Below are 6,917 nucleotides of genomic sequence, written 5' to 3'. Positions count from 1 at the left end.
CGTGAAGTCCTGGGGTTTGCGGTGGTGCACGCACCTTGACCTGCAACTTTATGGGCCAGCCTGTGCAAAGCCACAGCCGTGGCCTTGTGGCAAGGATCTCACCCAAAGGTGAGCTTTGGGGTCGGGTGGCTTCATGGTTTGGGGTCTCCCAAACATGTACTGTGTGCCGGGGACGTGGGGACGCCTCGGGCTGAGCTGTGCTGCAGCTCCTGCCTTGACACAGCCACCTCTCCGCTGCTGTCCCTCGTGGCCCCGAGTGCTCTCCAAGAGCTGCTGTGATGCTCCTGCTGGCAGCCACCCATGGGTGACACGGGTTGGGTTTGCAAACGGAGCTGGGACTTGGGGCAGAAGCGATGAGCACGGCCAGCGATTGCTCATGCATCACTTGCCCCCACAGAGAGCCACCGGGGCTGGGACCTCAGTCACCCATCGACACATTTTTGCCTTAAACATCTTGTGTTTTGATTAATAAAAAGCTGGGTTAAATTAAGAGATCTGATGGGCTCTCTTCTCCTGTAATTAAAGCCTTTTTTTTTTTTTTTGGAGTACAGCCTTGAGCGCGGGCATGGAGGCACTTGAGAGCAGAGCTTCCACGCGGTGGGAAGGTCTGGGAGCAGCCGTGTGCTCCGGCGGGGGTTAAGCGGAGGGAATGAAGAGCGAAGACACATCGGGACAGCTCGCGTGGGGGGCTGGAACCTCTGTGTCACGCGCTGCCACCAAAGCAGAGCTTTAAATAGGAGCGTTTTATAAGGTGCTTGCATGGCTGCGTGCTAACAATAGCTCCTGCGCGGGGCAGGGAGGCTATATGGGGAAAGGGGCTAATCTAGAGGAAGCGGGATTATTTTTCTTTTTTTTTTTCCTTTTCTTTTCTTTCCCCTATCTTGTTCTCAATGCCCTTCCCACGTCCCTGAACCTGAGGATGGCAGCGGCGGTCAGGCTGGATGTAACCCTGGGGGTTACAGATGCTGGGGGTGGCATCGGGCGCGTGACAGCCGGGCTCCAAAGCTCACGGAGACGGCCCCGCGAGCGTGTGCGGGCAGCGAGCTGCCCCTGGCATTCACAATTGTTCCTCCTCCTCCGAACAAGGGCCTCTTGTCCCCGTGCTGGCCCTCGGGGCTCTCAGCTGGGGCCTCCCGTAGCCCGTGGCAGACACATCCCAAGGCCGTGCCTTTCCCCAGCGGTGCCGTGACTTATGGCTTTCTCCTTTTAGCTCCTCACTTCTTTAGAGTGGCAAGAGCTGGGGATGCTTCCCAACCCAGCACGTGGGTTTTTGTGCTTTGCCCCGAAGGGAGCCGGGGAGTGTTCTTTTGCCCGTTTTGGCTTGGATTCAGTGACCTGCGCAGCTCACCTGGGTCTTTGCTGCTGACACAGAGAAGCTCACATCAGTGCGCCAGGGTGAGACCAGGGGTAGGTTCTCTCTGTGATATCTGGGCCTGATCCTGCCTGTCCATTTATACTGGCTGCAGCTCCAGCTGAGTTGCTGATTTAAGAGCAAAGTGCAGGACTGCAAAGAATAAATATGCCTGGGCCAAAGGGACAAGTTTCCAGGTGCCTGCCCACTGACACATGCTCTCTGCGTGCAAGGACCAAGACACAGCCTATGGAGAGAGGTGAAACGCATCGCTGCAGGGTCCCGGTCCCCTCTCTGGGCCCGTGGAGCAGAGGGGCTGGATGCACCGCCACGCCGAAGCTGGCTGCTCAGCTCTGGAGCTCCTCCATTTGATCTCCTGAATTGCATCTAAGTGGGTAATGCCCCCACGTGTGCGTTTCTGCTTGGCTCCTCTTTGAAATCTGCAGAATCCTGGAGCTGGTGGAGCTCGGGTCCTGCGGGTGCTGCCATCTCAGCCTCTCCTTAGGATGCTGCCGGATGCCAGCGGTGGGGCTGCAGGAGCTTTCCGTGAGTGGCGGGGAACGGGTGGGAGCTCGTCCCCGTGCTCGGGGACACGCAGGCTCCCAGCAGAGGTCTTTGGTTTCCATCGCTCTTTGGCTGGAGGTTTTGCAGCAGGTTCCCCTGCCTGTGACCCAAACAGCTGTGCTCATGGGGACGGGGAAAGGCAGGAAAATCTTCAGGCAGACGCTCTAACTCGAACCGCTCTTTAATTCCGATGATTTAAATGGAAATCGTGGGAGCTTACCGAGGGATGAGTCCAGCCGCTCTGCAGCAGTTGAGCATCGTGCGTTTTAGGATCCGAGCTTTTGCAGGACTGGATTAGTTTGTTTTCATTTCTCCTCTTGCCTGCTGATCATCCAACTGTCTCAGTGTTTGGGTGAGATGCAAAGATGCTTAGAAACACCAATAATAATTAAAAATAACAGGCAATGGAACCAAAACTGCAGCCTGCAGTTTGGCTGGCAGCCCTTGGAAGCCGTTCTGTCCTCAGGCACCGAGACAGGACCTGCAGGAGAAGCCCCCGTCCTGGAGGATCTGCCCGTGGCGGTGGGGTTCAGATGGGCAGCAGCCCCCGACGCCTTCCCTAATGCTCCCTGGCACGTGTGTTTGAAGGCTAAGTTGTATTTCCTACCTAAATAGAGTCATTTGGCTCCAGGGGCCCACCCTCCGAATCCATCTGGCTTTCTGCCCGCAAGATTATGTTATATAAACCACCCCTAAATGCAGCGTCTGGGAAAGTGCCTTTATGTTTTAATTTCCAAATAGGCAGGCAAAATTGAGTGCTCTGATTGGCATCTGCAATCAGAGCCCCATTCAGCGGGAGCTGTGAAGGGAGCTGATTGCAGCAGGCGCTGCTCTGACCTTCTGGGGCCTCTGCTGCTGCCTCGGCTTCATTAACAGGATAAATATTTTTCCAGAAACAACATTTCTGAGCTGCCAGAAGTCATGACAGGGATGGGGACTATTCTGCGGCATGGTCTGCATCGAGGCAGCGCGCTCCTGCACCCTGTGGCGGAGATCTCAGTGATAAATACATGTTTTTAGCAGGCTGGGGGGGGGATGCCTGAGACGTGCCTGGGGACACATGGGCTCTTTTCCTGCCCTGCCACTGAGTGGCACTGTGTTTTCCACCCTCCCTCTGTGCTTGCCTTTCCTTTGCAGCTTTCCTCCATCCTTTCCCACTGAGCTGGGGAGCGATGCAGAGCGAGCTTTGCAGCCTTTTGTGCTGATGGAGCCTCGGTATTGTCCCAGTGCCTCGGGACAACGTCCCAGCACTTGCAGCAGTGCTGGTTACAGGAGAGCGAAGAGCAGATGGAGGCTGCGTCCCACGAGCACTCCTGGAGCACACCAAGGATGTGTCTATGGATAATAACGCCCGGTCCTGTGCAGTGACCGCGCCGTGTTCCCGTGAGCTGCTGCAGCATCAAACCCTGCCGCGTGCCAGAGCCTGGTGCTCGGGTAACAGCATCTGCAGCATTAGCTGAGCCCCTCGAGTGAGTTACAGCCTGGTCTCTGCTCCAGGGGCCTCTTAGCATCCTGCAGCCGGTAATAGATGTTTTTAATTCTCATGGAATTATTGAACAAACATCAGGGAAATATGTTTTACAGTCCAGAGCCGGCTCTGAGCATCGTTAACATTGTTATTGGAGCTGAGGCAGATGATTTAAGCAGGGACCTCTGACAAAGACGCACACCTGTCCATGAATAAAAGACTGCAATTTAATCCCCACGCTGTTAATTAAGAAGAGGATGAGGGTCGAGTGCGGTGCCCGCTTCAAAGGTCTCCCGAGCCCGGCGGGCGAGGTGAAGATGCTAATGCCTCCTTGGCTGCTCCTTGGCACCGCGAGCGGGCACGGGCTGCGGGATGGGGTCTCGTAAGGGCACGCAAGCATCGGGCACCTCGTGTCAGCCGTGGTCTGGTGCCACAGCATCTGAGCACAGGGCTGGGTGATGGAAATGAGCAGATGCTGCCAGCTTAAAGAGCATCCGTCTCCTATCAGAGCGGAGCAAGCTGCCCTCCTGGCCACCGTGCTGGCAGCCGTCAGCATCCGCGGGGCTGGCAGGTCCCTTCGCTCCGTGCCAGTGCCTTGGCAGTCACAGCTTCCCCCTCATCCGCCAGCCTTCGCTGCCCCAGGCGAGGGGCAAACACAGCCAACTCGAGCACCCGTGTCCCTGCGGTGCGACCCGAGCAGTTGCATCCCTGTGGGCAGTGCAGCACCGTGCGCCAGTGCTCAGCACCACCGTGGTGTGGCCATTGGGAAGCTCCTGCTTAGAGCCTGGCACTGAACGGCATTTTGGCAGGGAAAAGGCTCTGTTCCCACTCCCCCAAAGTCCCCCTTGGGCTGCTGAGGTCCCTCCTGTTGTGGCAGGACTCGTGATACTCGGCTGGGCTGCTTGAGCCCACCTGTCTCAGCTACACCAGGAGTGCACCAGGGTGCGGTGAGTCCTGCCCTGGCTTGGTCCTGCCTTTCTGCAGGCTGCCCCGGTGAACACCTTGGCCAGTGGCTGCCAAGGTTGACAAAAAGCCAGTGCTAGAAACACGAGAATCCTAGGAGGGCCTCCGAAGCAGAAATCTTGTATTTTGGCTGCAGTGAGCTCTAGAAGTGCTGGTAAACACTGATTTGCTTCATTTGGATGCAGAAATGAGCTGATGGGAGACTCTGGAGAAGCAGAGCTTGTTTGCATGCGTGTTCAGGCACACAGGCACAGTCATACACATGTTGGCTCACACCTTGGTTCACTTCACTTGCGTCCTGCGTAGGCAGCCATGCAAGGAAATTAATTCTGCATTGGTTGTGCTGCTCTGCTACAATACAGGACCAGCAGCTGGTGAGCTCCAGCTCCTCGTCTGCCTCCCCTTGGACCAAACAACATCTTCGGTGCAACACATCTCTTCTCTGCCCACACGTCTCAAATCCTTCTGGTGTCCTACTCCGCAGCTTCCCCGCTGCCTGTGGCTCCTAGGAGAGATGCAAACACTGCATCTGCAGTGGCGAGATGCTGGGTTTTGGTTTAAAAAGGGCTTTTTCCTGCTGTCTGCAGTGCCTGCACTCCCGTATTATGCAAGCACTCAAGTGCCCCTCTTGCACACAGCAGCGTCGGTCGGGAAGTCTCTGGCAGCGCTTCGCAGCCTGATTGCTGGGCTCCCTTGTGGCTCCACGTCTGCCTCGCGCTCCCCCGTGATATTTTTGAGCTTTTTCAACCAAATCGTGCCCAAAGGTAGCGTGGGCAGGAACACCCGGTGACAGCGGCTGCGGGAGGAGAGCAGCAGCGTGGGCTCGTCCTCCGCTAGAGCCGGGAAGGATCCCGGCTGAGCGCATTGTTGTAAATTCCCCGACGGTGGGGAAAACTTTGATCAGAGCTTGCACCTCATTAGACATCAGAGAATTGAGCCGTGAGACACCAATCCATAGGCAGCCAGGCTTCATTAGTTTTGCTGCTCGTGGGACTGCCTGTTTAAAGAGCACGTAGGTTCTGCAAAGCTGACTTTTGTTTTTAATTATTTTTATGAGGACTTGGTCTCCTCCCCGCCTTGTTTCTTTTGCTGGGGGGATCGTAGAAAGATCTTTAAAGCAGGTTTGGGAAACCAGAATTGGTATGCTTCATCAAAGCGAGCCAAAAGTTTTCATTATTTTCATTATCAATGTGTGTATTGGTCTGCTGTGCCCATGGGGTTGTATTTTGGGTGATCCGCATGTTCCTGATGCCCTTCTGCGTGTCCGTATTGCAGGAACTGAATCCACAGGTCAAGAACTTCAGGAAGAAGAGATGCTAAAAAAAAATATAAAAAAAAGGAAACATTTTGGCATTTGCCAACCAAACTCTTTCAGAGCTCACTGAGAGCAAATGGATGGAGAGGCAGGCGGACTTGTCAGCTCTGCTTTGGGGTCGAGGAAGCAGATTTTGGAGCTGCAGAAATCCCCTGGGCTGGAAATCTGAGCTGGTTTTAGCCATTAAGACAGAGCAGGCTCCGTCGTGGGGCTGTGCTGGGAGCTCTCTGGGAGGTTCGGTTATTTCCATGCTCAGCTTTGCTCTGCCCTGCCCGCGGCTTCGGGGAAGCCCCCACCTGAGCATCTGTCTCCGCCAAGCACGGCGGAGGGCAGCTCCGCGCCTCTGAAGCGTAATTTCTGCGCTGGCTGTAAAGCGCCTCGGTTGAAAGACGCTGAGGAAGATGAATGTGGCTCTGAAAAGCCTGATTTGCACCATTCTCCTTCTCAGCTGTGCTCCGGGAAGGGAAGTGGCAAAACACAGAAGCCCCACGTGCTACAGACGGACCCCACAGCTGAGAGGAAGGAATTACTTGCTCGCGGACCGCGTTCCAGTCGAGATCACAGCTCAGCGAGAAAATAGAAGCAGGCAAGGTAGTCCTGCCATTGCCTCCAACCTGCTTGATATAAAAATGGAGAAGAAAAGCCAAGCGCAGAGCAGATGAGAGAGACATTTGCCTCCTTGTGTGCAGGCTGACAAGGACTGGGGATGGATGAATTCATCGCAGGTTCTCTGCCTAGCGGAGAGGGGGGAGAGGGAAGCCGTCCAGGCTGATTAGCGAGAGGTCTCTCACAGAGGCAGGCTGCCTGGACTGAATTCCCTCGTCAGCATTCCCCCCGCATTGATCTCCTCCCAAGTGGGAGAGAGGGGCGGAGGGGAGGGGGCAGGCTGGAGGGAAGGCAGGGGGGAGGTGGGGAGAGGATGGAGAGGAAGGAGAGGAAGAAGAAAGTGGGAAGGGAAAAGGCGGGGGTGCAGTGGTTGCATCCTCAGAGGTTGCATCCTCTGCTTTGGAGGCGTGGATGCAGAGCCTGCCTCCACTCTGCCACGTGCAATGGAGCCTTTGCTGGTGAAGAACGAGGGAACCCACCCTGGTTGTCCTCACCTTGGACCACCCTGCCCCTGGCAGGAAGGGAGCAGCCCTCTGTCACCCTGCAGGCAGCCACCGAGGAGGGGCGGGGGGCAGGAGCAGTTTGCTGTGCCCCAAAATGCTCTGGCTGGGGAGGAAGGATGGTGTCCGCACCCCGACGAGCATCACAGG

The sequence above is a fragment of the Cygnus olor genome, chromosome 22 (assembly GCF_009769625.2).
Source record: "Cygnus olor isolate bCygOlo1 chromosome 22, bCygOlo1.pri.v2, whole genome shotgun sequence".
Lineage (NCBI taxonomy): Eukaryota > Metazoa > Chordata > Aves > Anseriformes > Anatidae > Cygnus > Cygnus olor.
The sequence above is the reverse complement of the archived record's forward strand: the minus strand, read 5'-3'. Positions refer to the sequence as shown.